General features: G+C 41.4%; 2 long non-coding RNA genes across 5 annotated transcripts; both read right to left on the reverse strand.

The window, feature by feature from the left end:
• Positions 1 to 6,591: 6,591 nt before the first annotated feature.
• Positions 6,592 to 12,652, reverse strand: LOC136435842 (uncharacterized). Of its 3 annotated transcripts, XR_010755971.1 has the most exons (7): positions 12,270 to 12,646; positions 10,845 to 11,940; positions 9,806 to 9,912; positions 9,392 to 9,578; positions 8,305 to 8,505; positions 7,634 to 7,799; positions 6,592 to 7,169 (listed from the first exon to the last, which is right to left on the reverse strand). It is a non-coding gene; the product is annotated as an uncharacterized lncRNA (long non-coding RNA). The 3 variants fall into 3 exon arrangements; XR_010755970.1 differs by having other exon boundaries at positions 9,806 to 11,940; positions 12,270 to 12,652; XR_010755972.1 differs by lacking the exon at positions 10,845 to 11,940 and having other exon boundaries at positions 12,270 to 12,598.
• A 954-nt stretch (positions 12,653 to 13,606) lies between these two features.
• On the reverse strand, positions 13,607 to 16,550 carry LOC136435843 (uncharacterized). 2 transcript variants are annotated; one of them, XR_010755974.1, is made up of 3 exons: positions 15,475 to 16,550; positions 14,839 to 14,947; positions 13,607 to 14,602 (listed from the first exon to the last, which is right to left on the reverse strand). It is a non-coding gene; the product is annotated as an uncharacterized lncRNA (long non-coding RNA). The 2 variants fall into 2 exon arrangements; XR_010755973.1 differs by lacking the exon at positions 15,475 to 16,550 and having other exon boundaries at positions 14,839 to 15,464.
• Between the last annotated feature and the right edge of the window lie 50 nt (positions 16,551 to 16,600).

Raw genomic sequence — 16,600 nt, forward strand, 5'->3', positions numbered from 1 at the left:
CACTCCTGGCTTGGGACGTGTTTTGGATATCCAAAAACTGCCCCAGAGCGGATTCTGGATAGAGAGCACATTCTGGATATAACAGCGCCAACAGATTGTAGTCAGCCTCAATGTGGTGGAAATCACTGTGTAGCAGGCGGGCAAAATGAAGCTAGCTGCAAGAATGGCAGCTACACCGAATGTATATCTATGCACCAGTTCCCTCAAGTGAAGAATACCGGAACTGTGGCGGGTAAAGAGAATGAGAAAAGAAGAAAATTGTGGATCAAGTTTGTGCAGCGGCATCGGCCCCATTTTGAAGCTTCCGCGTCATCTATGTTGTGTTCCGCACACTTCAAGTCCTCGTATTTCACCGCAAATCTGGACATCGCAAAGATCTGTGGAATGAGGAGAAGGGTAAAAACAGATGCAGTTCCAACCATAGACATTGCTGGTTTGCCGCCGCCAACTGCCCCTGCGACAGATCGGGCCCATACGTAGACGGGTGAGTTTGATGTTATATGTAACGTAATATATTCCCAGTGCAGTGTAGAGTAACTTGCGAATTCTATACTGGTTTTTTTTCTACACCCGCGGTGCCTCCCACCGATTTCTATCATGAAAATGGTAGAATCAAGTAGAGTCGATATATGTTTGCTGTACGTTTGGTCGCCAAAAGCAAGCAGTCTTGTGACATATTTGTCGACGTCGTCTGAAAACAAGCACGCATTTCAATGACAAACAAAATTATGGCGACAACGCCACAGGTTAGCTTTTCCTGTCACGAAATTTACTGTCCGTATTCCTAAATAATTTCAAGAGCTGTTTTTTAACGATCTTTACTGTGATTACACCAGTGAGGTATTAGTTCCCGTTGTTCCCCGAAAAACAAACTACACTAGTGAATGTTGTCAGCATCGTCCTTGGCATCGTCAACCAAGCGCGGCGTCATTTTCCATAACAAACAAATGGCGCCCGAGCGGATTCCCTGCCACGAAATTTTTTGTCTGTGTGACTCGATTTCAAGGGCTGAAATTTATTGTTATAATAAATGGTACACACCTAATGCACATGGTGTTTTGGCGATGGACAAATTTACAATCAGCGTATGTTCTAAATTTCTGAGCGACTCACCTAACAAACAAATAATGGAACAAATTATGAGACCGCATGTATATTGCGCTAGCAATGGTTCTTGGCACCAGTTTCGCTTTGATAACTCTAATTTTTTGTTAACGCCGATATTGATTTTGACGTATCAAACAACTTAAACGATTTTACTGTGACTAGACAGGTTGTCCGAGAGGTCTTTGTCTCCGTTGATCCACGAAGTGTTCAAGATGACAATGAACACGCTTCAGGGCAGCAAGGCGGAGAATGTGGCCATGGGATGGAGGACGACAGTATGCTCGAGCCACCTATGAGCAACTGTGATGGTTGTGATGCTTTGAAGAGGAAATTCCGCGGCCTCCAGAAAACCATCAGTCGGCTGCGAAACCAGAGAACCAGTAACCAAGACACACAGGCAGAAACAGATTCAGAATCAGATACAGTAAGTTGTGAAACGTTGTTGCTCCCTCGAATTTTCTTGTCTTGTTACTGTGAGGCCAGATAAAATGCATGTGCTCAAAGGAAAAGAAATAAACAAATAAAATAGTTATTGCAATTACTTTGCTTCTGTGTTATATTTTCCCTTTTCAATAATTCTTGTAAGATATAAGGCATAAAGCCAGTATTTCCCAGAGGGCTAAAGAAATTGTAGGTATGCTGTGGAAGTACACTGGCTATCCAAACCTATTGTAGCTGTCAAGTCAAGCTGTCAAGACGCCTGAAATCAGCCACTGCTGCCTGGGGGGTCTTGTATTGCCTGTTGCAATTTGAATAAAATAAAATAAGTCCCTTTTGTCCTGTTCGCAAATACGGTAGGTTTTCCCCTGTTTGAAATATGGATGAGCATGGATAAAATCAAAAGAGACTCAGAAGCTATAAATAGGTTTGGACACCAGGCTACAGGTACATGATTTATGTACAGGTTACAACCAGTGCCTAAACAAGTTTGGTCAATCTGTCATCTGTAAGTCTGAATAGCTTTTACATGTAGCCATGTTTTTTTCAGTACTGAATTGCTGTCTTTGTCTGAGACATTATGCAAGTTTGCTGTTTTTCATGTGCTTACTTACTTATCTTATTTGTCATCTTTTTGTTCTAATTTCATCATCTATCGCCTGTATTGGCCTGTTTCAGCCAGGAAAAAACATGGTCTAATTTACTTTCTGACACTGTAAACAATCTGGTCTTACCTGGTCCATAGTCAAAGGAATGGTCCTTACCTGGTCTTACCTGGTCCATAGTCAAAGGAATGGTCCTTACCTGGTCTTACCTGGTCCATAGTCAAAGAAAATTCGCCTATAACACCTTAAGGGTCCTCACCTGATGTTAACTGGCCCACAGTAAAAGGAAATGCACCTACCACACATGTAAGGGTCCTAACTTGGTCTTACTAGGTCCATAGTCAAAGTTAACACATAAATGTTAAACAAGGATGTATTTGTCCAATTGCTTAAAATCTAAAATTTATATAGAAGTAGGCCTCATGTGATTTTTATATAAATTGTATAACATAAGTTTTATCTTTCGGTTTTAGAGATAATCTTATAACGTATGCAAGTTACGGCATAGGTTACATTTACATAACTTACATATGACAAAAGTCAAAAATTCCTATCGTCTCGGTTACTGCAAGGCACTTGCTGATATGGACGATTCGAATAAAACTCACATGGTCTCTTGATTGTTCAAAGGGTTTGTAGAGTGTTATTCATTAAACGGTTTGGCTGATATACAGATAGCCAAGGCTGCAAAACTAACCAACTACGGCTGTGACGTATCATGTAAGTGATTTTAATGGGCAAGGTCATTAACGAGTGCCAACATGACTTTAATTCATGATAAAAATGATATTGATGGGAATTATATATCTTAAACACTTGAGGCCCCCGTATTTTCTATGGTTTAGACGATACTTAATGAAGGTCTGAGGTACAAGAACTATACTTGAAATAGAAATGGCCACAGATAAATGAAATCGATATAGCTGTAAGATACATTTGGTATATATAAGATATATCATCCCAATATGTTTGGGAAAATGTTTTAAATAACGAAACAAAGCCAGTGTAAAGCCAAGGCATCTGTCCTGAGTCAGGTATTGACATTTGTCATGATTGCCTGGGTGCAATGGGTGTTGTTGTTGTGGAATGCTTGGGTCGAAACCCAGACTGGAACTTGTTGAGTGTTAGATACTAGGCTCTTATAACCAAAGTCACCACAAGCACATCGGTACGTTGGGAGAGCTCAGTTTATTCTGCTTGTTTTCCAGGACTTGCGACTCTGAGTGATCTTTACCCTCTGGGTTGTCCCACTTCCCCAAAGGGGTGGTAGTGGGTTCACCACATTGAGTATATTATGGTCTTTGCAGTAGGTATATATCTGAGTGTGAACGGCCTTTTCAAAAATCTTCATAAAAGACGGTAAAACTGAGATCGGCCTAATAGTTGCTGCAGCTGTTTTTGTCGCCATCTTTAAAGGAAAGCTGCACAAAAAATTGAAAATCCTTCTATGCTATGCTTAATATATTCCAAAGTCAAATTCTGACTTCAAGTTGTTTCACATAAGTCCGTCATAGTTCTGGGATTTTCCACAGTTTGCAACTTATGCCGTGCTGACGCCTTCTCGCCTGATAATTGAATTATATGACGTCAGTGTTTCAAATTTTTCACCTGATGATTGAATTTCAGAACACTGACGTCATACAATACAATCATCAGGTAAAAAATTTGAAACACTGACGTCATATAATTCAATTATCAGGTAAGAAGGCGTCAGCACGGCATAAGTTGCAAACTGTAGAAAATCCCAGAACTATGACGGACTTATGTGAAACAACTTGAAGTAAGAATTTGACTTTGGAATATATTAAGCATAGCATAGAAGGATTTTCAATTTTTTGTGCAGCTTTCCTTTAAATAAGGGTGTAACCTTAGCTCTCTTCCAGTCCTTCGGAACCTCACCTGTAGAGAAGGATAGGTTATATATGTAAGTGAGAGGACCTGCTATAACTGGGGCGGCATACCGGAGGAGCCTACTGCTCACCCCATCAAGTCCAGTACTTTTCCCCAGAGGGATGCTCATCAGCTGTTTGTATGTGAACTCGGTGGATATATTTCCAAATTTAAAAGAAAACTGTGACGGTCCTAGGACCGCTCTATATGCAAGTACGCAAGGGTGTATTTTCATTGGACTATTCCTTTATATACATAATATATAATAGCAACAATAATGATAATGATAACAACTAACCATAACGTCATTGTTGCGCACACAATTTTCTTCATTTTTTTGTAAGTTCACCAGTTAGTTCTGGGATTAAATCTCGATGTAAATCCATTTATTCACAATTCCAATACCAACATATGTCAGGAGGAGGAGGGAGTGATGAGGAGGAATGCCAGGAGTGTTAGCTCCAGTGTGTAAAATATCAACAGGGAGCTAATCATCGGAAAGAAGGAGGAGGAGGTGGAGTATTAGCTCCCGTGTGCAAGCATCCATGAACGAAGATGACAATGGCGAATTTTCCTGCGTTTGAGTTTACACCGAATTCCCGTCGACTGTCGAGCCACTCAAAATCCACTGGTCGACAATGGTAATCTTTGGTGATGCCATGTTAAAGGTTGAACTCCTGTTCCCTGGGAACAACCATAACCATAAACCAATGTAGATACTCCCTGCTGTCGTCTGCCAGGACTTTGAAAGCTGAATTGACCCCCAGACCACATAAAATAAGAGCCATGAGGAGTCCAGCCATGTCTACAGCCAGAAAACAAAGGCCACACAAAACAGACAGATATTTGCATATTACTGACCGTTTCAGTTTGAAAAATGGTATGGATCTTCTCTCCACTAGTTTAAAAAAACGTTGTCAAACCATGTACAATGGCCCAGAAAGTTACAGCAAGGCTAGATATTGTATCCAGTAATTTCCTCAAGTTTAATTTTGATGAAAGATCAACTGATACAAAGCGTTGACCAGATTTTCTGTTATTTTGAATTCAATGCAATCTTGCTCTGTACTTACCTGAGTTACAGATCTAGAAATGTCAATAATAGCATTGATAAAAGCTAACGTAAGTTGGTGTCTTGCAATTGTTCTCATATAAGAAGTGATGTCATCAATCTGTAAGACCAGAATTACTGTCAAAGTTACCATCAGACGTTGTTTCCCTACAAGGCTGCTACTCGTTGTAATACGTACATCTACTTTAAATTCTGCCTGTTTAGAAGAAGCAGACTTATTTGATTTTTATGTGAAAAACTGAAACTTTTATCTGCATTCTAAAGTGTACTATAGAGTAAATACTTGGTACTCTACTGTGCAGCCCCGGCACCCATGTGCACGGCATGCCAGTCAGTGGTGGACTGAGCGCAGAGAGTTTACACTAGCCGAATTTATTGGGTGGTTTTATAGTGGAACCTCCCTCTTTAAGCACATAGAGTGATGAAACGCCGTTCATGTCTGTGCTGTTAACCGAAAAAAACAACGTTTGGCATGCAGTGTCTAATAGGGTAATTAGGAAATCTGACACGGATCCCGATCCTGTATCCTTCAGGATCCGACTTGCAAATAATCCAGAATATATTGGTAAATACATGAAAAAGGAAAGATCCGAGTAAATATTTTATCTTTGCCCGAAACGTTTCAAGGATCAAGACGTATACGGCACCGGAAATGTCGGATCTGAGGTACATCGGATTCAATCGGAAACGTTCCGTATCAGCAATATCTGCGATTGCGGATCCGGATGATTCGTCAGGATGCGAGGTCATTCCGTGCAGTGTATTTATTCATCAGGATCCGAAGCGACTACCGACAAACAAACAAATCAAAGATCTCTGCCATATTGGCAAGTATTTAAAAACGAAGGATCCGCGCAAATATCCTCAGGTATCCAATTAAGGCGCATCACGGACCCAAACGTATACGGCATTGGAATCGGTCGGATCTTTGGTGCACCTTGGTATCCGAGCAGTGAACTGGGATTTGTCCGGATTCGCTCGGAAACGTCATAATCCGCCATGATCCACGATTTTGGATCCGTCTGATCCGCTAAGATCCGAGGCCATTTCCATTTGTAATCTGCTCATCTACCATTTGGGCAATAATCCAACCAATCTGACAGCCACAGTTGTACCAGCACTGCCCACACCAAAACTACCACACACCCTGCCTCCCATCACCCACACAATTTATGTGTATGGTGCCACATGTAGTATATTTTTGTACCGCAGCCATATACTTTTCATTTGGGCAAAAGAGAGCATGATCTGGGATACATTGCACAATTTGAAACTCAAAACACCCAGCACAGAAATAGTGTACAAAATGCATATTTATGTGAATCTACTCCCCTTAATGCACAACAAAAACAGGACCAAGAAGAATTTAAAAAAAAGTTGGGGCAGATCATATTTGGGTTCCTGTTTAACTGACATCTTACCAAATCATTCCACATTTTCTGACAGTAAAGAAAAACAACATGGGAAGTATCAATGCAATACTGTAGATACATCTTTTAATAATGGCACTGTGGCTTACAAGCTGTGAAAAAGGTAGCAGCTTTCACAAAATTTGAATTCAGATAATGTGAAAACAATAACTTTCCTCTCCTACTATCATTCATTCTCTGTTTGAGCCTAAAAAGACCAGGAAACAGGTGACATTTCTAACATCCAAGGAACATGCAATCTGGGCAGCCCAACAAGGTCAAACAAGTTCTGTCCACTGTCCACATTTACATGAGAAATGTACATATGAAAAAGTAATTACATGTACTTATATTCTGAAAGCATGAAAATGTTGTGGATAACACAGAATTCAATTTAGCCGGTATAGCTTCTCTTTGGCATTACACAGCCAGCTATCCCCTTCCTCATATTTTATGGCAACTACACTTTGTGCAAGTATCAAAAACGAGGCAAGTGATGCTGCAGCATCAACACAAACACGCTCAGTTAGTCAGTAACATCTGGGACCAGATCAGTGATCACTCTGGGGAGGAGTAGATGGGGACTGGCTCCTCCAGGTACTGCAGGAAGGCAAGTTTGGACAAATCCGCATCCCCCATGGTCACCTGCTGGGAGTAAAGACAGGGCTGAACTTAAACTTGGGATAATGCAGAAACTTGAAGGTACATGTGGTTATTATCAGTCACGGAAATGGGTGAGATTTCATAAAGAAATAACGCTACATTGAACAAACATACATTGTAATACAAGAGAAATACTTTCCTCTCCTACCATAATTCCTTTTTGGTCTCAGATTTCTAAAAGGAATCTGTACAACTTTCGTAAAACGTTTGTCTTAGTATGGAAGCAAGCATTATGAGTGTATGGAGGAAGGTTCTAAAAGGACTTGACCAAACAAAATGTAAGTAAGAAATATGTACATAGACATTTTTAAGCTAGGGAAATGTGCACAATTAAGACAACAATCTTATCACAATTAGATTTTTTTCATATATGATGTATCATGAAATTCCTCTATACAGCACATTTAAGCTATAGGCTCGATCTACTCACAAACGACGCAAGTTTTTACCATTTCCTTCACAGAGGGATGTAAGAGTACTGCAGACTTGTAGAAAGTGTCCATACGTCATGGTACAGTGGAGCCCAGCTCCTCTTAGCAGTGGAGGTCACAGGTCACCAAAAACTGCCCATTTTCAAGTCAAGCGATGTGGCTACCTTTCCTCCCATTATTATCCCTGCAAAGGAGTTGGAAAGAATGATAAGATTTGATTCCTTTCATTGGAAATCACATGGCAATATTACTTATCTATCTACAGGTTTACATAAGTGTATCATGGACAGCTTTTTTTTCCTGTATCAAAATTTACTCCCTTTTACACAATTACAGGCATGGAAGAAACATTCCAGAACAACAATTATGGCTAAAGATTGGGGGAGGGGGGCATTGTGGGTTGTTATTTAAGATGACGCTCCACAGTGATTGTATCTTTGAATCTGTGGTTTGTATCTTTGAATCCAAAGCTAACAGGCATCTATGACAATATCAAAAAAGGGACATTATCGTCATATTTATATCTATAAACATTGACAGACTAAATGCTCTTTTCTCATATCTAATTTACGATTTAACATTATCATGGAATAAAGATTTTTTACAGCAGAATACAAATGTATTAACACGTTTATATCAGAGTAACGCAAGGACTTGCATACTGCAACTGTGTGTGAAAATGCACTTACTGGAGGAACATATCATGCCATTCCTCCATTACTGTCTGGGTTCCTCGCAGAAGAAATCCATGCCCACTTTAACACCTTGTCACTGCAAACAGTCTCTATGGTCACCCATGTGGAAAAGGCTAAACTCCACACTCACTGCTCATTTCATGTGTCAGTACTGTCACCGTGTCAGCCCTGATCACATCAGCAAAATCCCTGAACCTGTGAAGATAACAAAATAACTTTTCATCGTATATTACAATCCTCAAAAGCGTTAACTTGTAGACGAATCCAAAGGTGTGGACTATTTTCCTACTTTCTGCTGTACAAAGATACACATATATTGTACACCTTATGTGTGATGAAGTGTTAAATTAACTTTAATGCCAGCTCTACTGGAAATATAAGAGTTGTTAAAACCGGTTGGGTGTTTGGAGAAAAGCATGTAGTGCAATGTGATGTATTTGCAGTTGATTGTATACATTATGACAGTGCAGCTTTAAACTTTGCAGGGTTGACTATGCTACTAGTCTGTATAAAAGCCAGAGAAGCATTAAATGTATACTATTGTACAGCCTGGATCTGTACTACTCACTATTTTACCTTATTACCAAGGAACCGTACTGTATGGAACACAAGTCACTATACCGTTAGTGCGGAAAAGTATTTTATACGTTCACAGTGGATCTAATTTCGCGGTAAGGAGAAATGAAGTTCTCGTGGTGGCTTTGAGTTTGTGATGGCGCTATGGATGGTCTCATACAGTACAGTGGGGAACGAATTCGATTTTAAGGGTCACCGTGCGAAGTCAATTACAGTAATGACGGCGATGTATTGGCTAGTTGTCCGGAAAAATAAGACCTGATTCACATTCGAAAAATTTTCTGGACATACGACAACGACGTACAACAAAGACGTACATCTTTGGCGTACAGCACCTTTTTCCAGAGTGTGAACTGACCATGCGTATCACAGGACAGGCATTTTTATCGTTGTACGTTGCCGCCAAGGTGAACGAACGAATTGTACGGGCCATAAATATGCCTGTCACGCAAAGCGCAGGGTTGATTCACACTCAAAGTAACATTGTACTGTCTGAAAAACTCACGCCACATTTTGAACGTAAGAAGTATATGCAGTGGAACTGCATGTGTATAATCGTCCTCTCCCCATTCCCTGACTACATCTGAGTTCACTTCTTCCATGCACTCTTGGTAAGGTACAGGCAAGGCTGATTTCTTCTGTATCTAGCATGTTGGACTCAGCTTGGAGTTCATCTTGTGATGAACCAGTTCCTATATGATAAAACCAAATGAATAAATATCAATTCACATACTTAGTATTTAAGTAACATGTCACATGATTTTGACATAACTGTGATCAAGGAGGTTATATAGACTATATAACCTCCTTGCTGTGATGGGCTTCGTTTCATCACAGCAGCTAACAAAAAAACAAGGGACAATGGGTATCCATCATGCCTGTCTCAGCTAACATTGAAGTGTACCGATGATGGACTTACCGATGGAGCCTGAGGTACTCAGCATCTGACAGCTGATTGCTTTGTTCCAAGCCAAGCTAAGGTCCTCACAACATGTGCTGCATTTGTGAAGGAAGTTTCTGCCGATGCTGTATAGGATATATATATAACGGGAAACAATGACAAATATGAAACATATCACATTATCACATTTGTAAAAAATGAATGCGGCATCGTTTAATTCAATCAATCAATCATTCGCAGGCATCAGTGTCTGATGCATGGCGGCTGCAGACATGCATAGGGCTCGCCAGGCTGGTCTGCTCTCGGCGTGGACCCTCCAGTTGTTTCTGGTAACTCCCAGCCCCTGGAGCGTGTTGAAGATCTGGTCTTCCCATCTTCCTCTAGGGTGACCTCTAGGTCGCTTCCATGACGGGTTAGGTTCCGATGAAATCAGTTTGATGGAGCCCTGAGTAAAAACCGCCCTGGAGACGTGGCCCAGGAAGATCATCTGTTGTTTTCTGATTCTACAGCTAACCGGCAGTTGGTTAGTTCTTCAACGGACCGTTTCGTTTGTAATGAAGTCATCCCAACGGATGCCTTCAATCTTCCTCAAGCACTGAGAGTCGAAGGCATCTAGTTTAATTGAATACGTAAAACTTACATTTATAACTTGAACATGATATTGATCATACATGTACAGCTATAACTGAATGTAATAATCACTGAAACACACTTCTACCTCCACATAAGTTCCAGCTCACCATCCACAAACTGTGGGACCTTTGTGGGACAAATACTTATGACATTCTCTTCCATTACAGGATATCTTTAATTATCTTTCCCTCAACCGCTTGCCATTTTGTATCTGAAACGTTAACCAGACACAAATGTCTGTTGACCATTGGCAACAACGTACAAATTAAAAAGCTATAAATTTCCTAGATCCTAACGGTGTAGAAGTGCAGGTCGGCTGGACAATTCTTAATGTCATGCAAATGCGATGATATGTCAAGCCACAATAGGAGGATAACTGACGTTTAAACTAGTTAGAAACAGGAATTTTCCAATTTGTACTTACCAAAGGGCAGTCCCTCTAAATGATGAATCGACTCCCTACAAACCTTACAAGGGGGAGGGGGCGCGAATATTGCATGCACGATGAAGACTACTTCGCAATGCCGCGCGTTTGAGTTTACACCGAATTCCCTTCGACTCTGAAGTCACTAAAAATCACTGGTCGACCATGGTAGACTCTGACGATGCCATGTTAAGCACAGAGAGTGAAAAACCACCGTTCTTGTCTCTGTGCTGTTCACCAACAAAACCGTTTCTCGCGCCTGACGTCATGACACGCAGTGTCTTGTGGGAGATCGGACACGAATCCGTATTCCGTATACGTCAGGATTTGTCGGAATTGTTGGATCTGAGGTGCATCGGATCCAGTCGGAAACGTTCCGTATCTGCTATGATGAACGATTTCGGATCCGCTGGATTTTTCAGGATCTGAGATCATGCCGTGCAGTGTGTATTTGTTGGTTAGGATCCGAAGCAACTACCGACAAACAAACAATCCGATTATCTCTACCATATTGACAAATATCTAAAAACGAAGGATCCGCGCAAATATCCTCAGGTATCCGAGGCGCATCACGTATCCAGACGTATACGGCGGCGGAATTGCCGGATCTGAGCTGTACCTGGTATTTGTCTGAATTTGCTCGGAAACGTTTCGTATCTGGTCCCCAAAACGTATAAAGGATCCAGACGTATACGGCGCCGTAATTTTCGGATCTGAGGTGCATCGGATCCAATCGGAAACGTTCCGTATCTGCTATGATGCGAAATTCCGGATCTGCTTGATTCGTGAGGAAATGAGATCATGCCGTGCCGTGTGTATTTATTCGTCAGGATCCGAAGCAACTACCGACATACAAACAATCCGAGCATTCCAAATATCAAAAAACGAGGGATCGGCGCAAATATCTTCGGGTATCCGAGGCGCATCACGGATCCAGAGGAATACGGCGTCGGAATTGGTCGGATCTGCGGGCACCTCAGTATCCGAGCAGTGAACTGGGATTTTTCCGGATTCACTCGGAAACGCCATGAGGCCCGATTCCAGATCCGTCTGATCCGTCAGGATACGTGGCCATTTCGTGCAGTGTAATGAGTACCTGAAAGTTATAATACAGGTATACGCATACTAATCACATACCTTTTGGCTGATATACTTGCTTTCATCAACCTATCGAATAGACAGCGATTCTACAGAAGTGGAACCAAACATTCTATCACTCTACACTGTTACTATTAGTAGTATTTGATTATTATTTACATTAAAACTATCGAAAACTGATATTGTTTGTTTAAACATAGAAGCTTCATGGATCCCTGATGCAAATATTTTCATAAGATATCATATAATCCGTCACTAAATCACCGCAAACGTCACGTGGGGAGATATGCAAGTTAATAATGACGTAAAATAACGCTTAGTACACACCTCAGTTTCCGTGATGTCCAGCGTTGTCGAAAAAAAGGCAGACGTTGATTTCTCCCCACCAGAACATGTGCAAACAGATAGATTTCATGTTTCAGGAGGTCTTATTCGCTGGTTAATTGGGAAAAGGCACCCAAACACGGGCTGAACTTGGCCTAGACTTTCCGCTGCGTCTAAATCACCATTGTACGCTACGTCGCTGCTGTCTGTCCAAGCACTGTGATATTTTTGTCGGACGATCATGAAACACTTTCCACACGAAGCGTACAAATATGGCTGCCTTCTTCTACAGACTTAGCCCGTCATGTGACCGGAATAGCGAGTTATGGTTAGTCAAAGTTGGTGTGTACAGAACAATGGGGAACTGGGCTGCAGTACCGCTGCGGCCGCAGGTGGCGCTTGGCGCCAAATTTGAATTTCAAATTTTCACGCTCGCGCAAACTAAGGCGCTGAATCGGAACGCCAGTAAAAAAGCTAGTGAAAAAACATATTGGGAATCTTGGGATGTTAGTTAATATGCAAATTACTTCATGTTGTATTTTGTAACACCATGACGTTTTTTTCACAAGGCAGACGGATAGAGCCTCCCTTTAGATTGAGTTAATTCAATCTCGTAATGGTACTTGCACAGGTGAGCTGACAAATAATGACTAATGTTGCAAAAGCCACAGTGTGCGCTCCCGATTTGCAATGCACAAAATACCTACATAGTTACACCGAGGAAACACTGTAAATACAAAAGGTAAAAGCATTAGCAAGCACTGCACGAAATGGCCTCGTTTCCCGGCGTATACGTACCGGTATTTTTCTGTATTTTTGTCGGATACTGACGGATACTGACGGATACAGGCGGATTCGTGTAAGATATCCGACAATTTCCGCACCGGTATATGGAATATTTCCGGAAGAATCCGAAAGTAAGGTATATTCGACGAATACGGAGCCGTACACTGCACGGAAATGCCACCGATCCTGACGGATACGAACAGGAAATTTTCTGTATTTTTGGCGGATACTGACGGATACAGGCGGATCCAACCTGACGGATCCGACTAAATGCGCACTGGGATATGGAATATTTCCGGAAGAATCCGAAAGTAAGGTATTTTCGACGAATACGGAGCCGTACACTGTACGGAAATGCCACAGATCCTGACGGATGCGTACAGGGATTTTTCTGTATTTTTGGCGGATACTGACGGATACTGACGAATCCAACCTAACAAATCCGAAAATTTCCGCACCGGGATCGTGAATATTTCCGGAGGAATCCGAAAATGAGGTATTTTCGACGGATACGGAGCCGTACACTGTACGGAAATGCCAGCGATCCTGACGGATACGTACAGGAAGTTTTCTGTATTTTTTAAAAGAAAATTGCGGATACTGACGGATACAAGCGGACTGTGATCCGGAACCTCAGATCCGGAGGAATACAAAAATAGGAATTTTCGACGGATATGGGGCCGTACATTGCACGAAATTGCCCAAGATCCTGACAGATACGTACAGTATGTATTTGCCACGGATACAGACTGATCCAACATACAGACTTTCTACAATCTTTGACATATTGTGACTCTGAATATGTTTGTATTTGCCACGAATATGTACAAATCAAACACACAAAGTTTGATAGAATGGTTGATTATTCATAAATACGCGTGCATTCTTAATTTAACGAATTATTATTCAATGACAGGAAGTTTTGGGAAAGCATGAATGTAACATCATTTCATATTTCAACATATATGCATTTCTAAGTTCAAAAACTATCAAATACAATACGGAAGTTCTATGTGGCTAAATAATCCATTTCGTTTAAGACAGGCCGAGGGACATCCACATACTCAAAGCACCTCTGCATATGCAGGTTAATGTCGGTAAATTGGGGTTGTGTAAGCACAATTGTTATAAAATGTATTACAATCAACAACCATCACATCATGGTGGTAATATTTACTGCCGTATAGTGCACTTGGACCAAAAATTTCTACATGTTCTACATATTCTACTAAAGTAATGAAAGCCTTATTTGTGGCCAGTTCTTCGTCTAAAAGATATCAGATACAAATAATTTCAAATACAGAGGTTGAAAATAGAAACTTCAAAGTAACATTATACTGTCTGAAAAACTCCCATGATGACACGCCACGTTTTACACGTAGTAGTATATGCCGTGGAACTGCATGTGTATAATCGTCCTCTCCCCATTCTATGACTACATCTGAGTTCACTTCTTCCATGCACTCTTGGTAAGGTACAGGCAAGGCTGATTTCTTCTGTATCTAGCATGTTGGACTCAGCTTGGAGTTCATCTTGTGATGAACCAGTTCCTATATGATAAAACCAAATGATTAATAAATATCATTTCACATACTTAGTATTTAAGTAAAATGTCACATGATTTTGACATAACTGTGATCAAGGAGGTTATATAGACTATATAACCTCCTTGCTGTGATGGGCTTCGTTTCATCACAGCAGCTAACTAAAAACAAGGGACAATGGGTATCCATCATGCCTGTCTCAGCTAACATTGAAGTGTACCGATGATGGACTTAAGCCTTACCGAAGGAGCCTGAGGTACTCTGAGCATCTGACAGCTGATTGCTTTGTTCCAAGCCAAGCTAAGGTCCTCACAACATGTGCTGCATTTGTGAAGGAAGTATCTGCCGATGCTGTATAGGATATATATATAAAGGGAATCAATGACAAATATTAAACATATCACATAATCACATTTGTAAAAAATGAATCTGGCATCGTTTAATTGAATACGTAAAACTTACATTCATAACTTGAATATGATATTGATCAAATATGTACAGCTACAACTTAATGCAATAATCACTGAAACACACTACTACCTCCACATAAGTTCCAGCTCACTATCCACAAACGGTGGGACCTTTGTGGGACAAATACTTATGACATTCTCTTCCGTTACAGGATATCTTTAATTATCTTTCCCTCAACCGCTTGCTATGTTGTATCTGAAACGTTAACCAGACACAAATGTCTGTTGACCATTGGCAAGAACGAACAAATTGAAAGCTATAAATTTCCTAGATCCTAACGGTGTAGAAGTGCAGGTCGACTGGACAATTCTTAATGTCATGCAAATGCGATGATATGTCAAGCCACAATAGGAGGATAACTGACGTTCAAACTAGTTAGAAACATGAATTTTCCAATTTGTACTTACCAAAGGGCAGTCTCTCTAAATGATGAATCGACTCCCTACCAACTTTACAAGGGGGAGGGGGGCGACGAATATTGCATGCACGAAGAAGACTATTTCGCAATGCCGCGCGTTTGAGTTTACACCGAATCCCCTTCGACTCTCAAGTCACTAAAAATCACTGGTCGACCATGGTAGACTCTGACGATGCCATGTTAAGCACAGAGAGTGATGAAACGCCGTTCTTGTCTCCGTGCTGTTCACCGACAAAACCGTTTCTCGCGCCTGACGTCATGACACGCAGTGTCTTGTGGGAGATTGGGCACGAATCCGTATTCCGGAAACGTCAGGATTCGTCAGAATTGTTGGATCTGAGGTGCATCGGATCCAATCGGAAACGTTCCGTATCTGCTATGATGCACGATTGCGGATCCGCTGGATTTTTCAGGATCTGAGATCATGCCGTGCAGTGTGTATTTGTTGGTTAGAATCCGAAGCAACTACCGACAAACAAACAATCCGATTAATATCTCTGCCATATTGACAAATATCTGAAAACGAAGGATCCGCGCAAATATCCTCAGGTATCCGAGGCGCATCACGGATCCAGACGTATACGGCGTCGGAATTGCCGGATCTGAGCTGTACCTGGTATTTGTCTGAATTTGCTCGGAAACGTTCCGTATCTGTACCCGAAACGTATGAAGGATCCAGACGTATACGGCGCCGGAATTGTCGGATCTGAGGTGCATCGGATTCAATCGGAAACGTTCCGTGTCTGCTATAATGCATAATTCCGGATCTGCTGGATTCGTCAGGAAATGAGACCATGCCGTGCCGTGTGTATTTATTCGTCAGGATCCGAAACAACTACCGACATACAAACAATCCGAACATTCCAAATATAAAAAAAACGAGGGATCCGCACAAATATTTTCGGGTATCCGAGGCGCATCACGGATCCAGAGGAATACGGCGTCGGAATTGGTCGGATCTGCGGGCACCTCAGTATCCGAGCAGTGAACTGGGATTTTTTCGGATTCGTTCGGAAACGCCATGAGGCCCGATTCCGGATACGTCGGATCCGTCAGGATACGTGGCCATTTCGTGCAGTGAAGGTATGAGGATTTTTTTGTGCTGTCAAACAGTG

Source organism: Branchiostoma lanceolatum, chromosome 5 (assembly GCF_035083965.1).
Source record: "Branchiostoma lanceolatum isolate klBraLanc5 chromosome 5, klBraLanc5.hap2, whole genome shotgun sequence".
Lineage (NCBI taxonomy): Eukaryota > Metazoa > Chordata > Leptocardii > Amphioxiformes > Branchiostomatidae > Branchiostoma > Branchiostoma lanceolatum.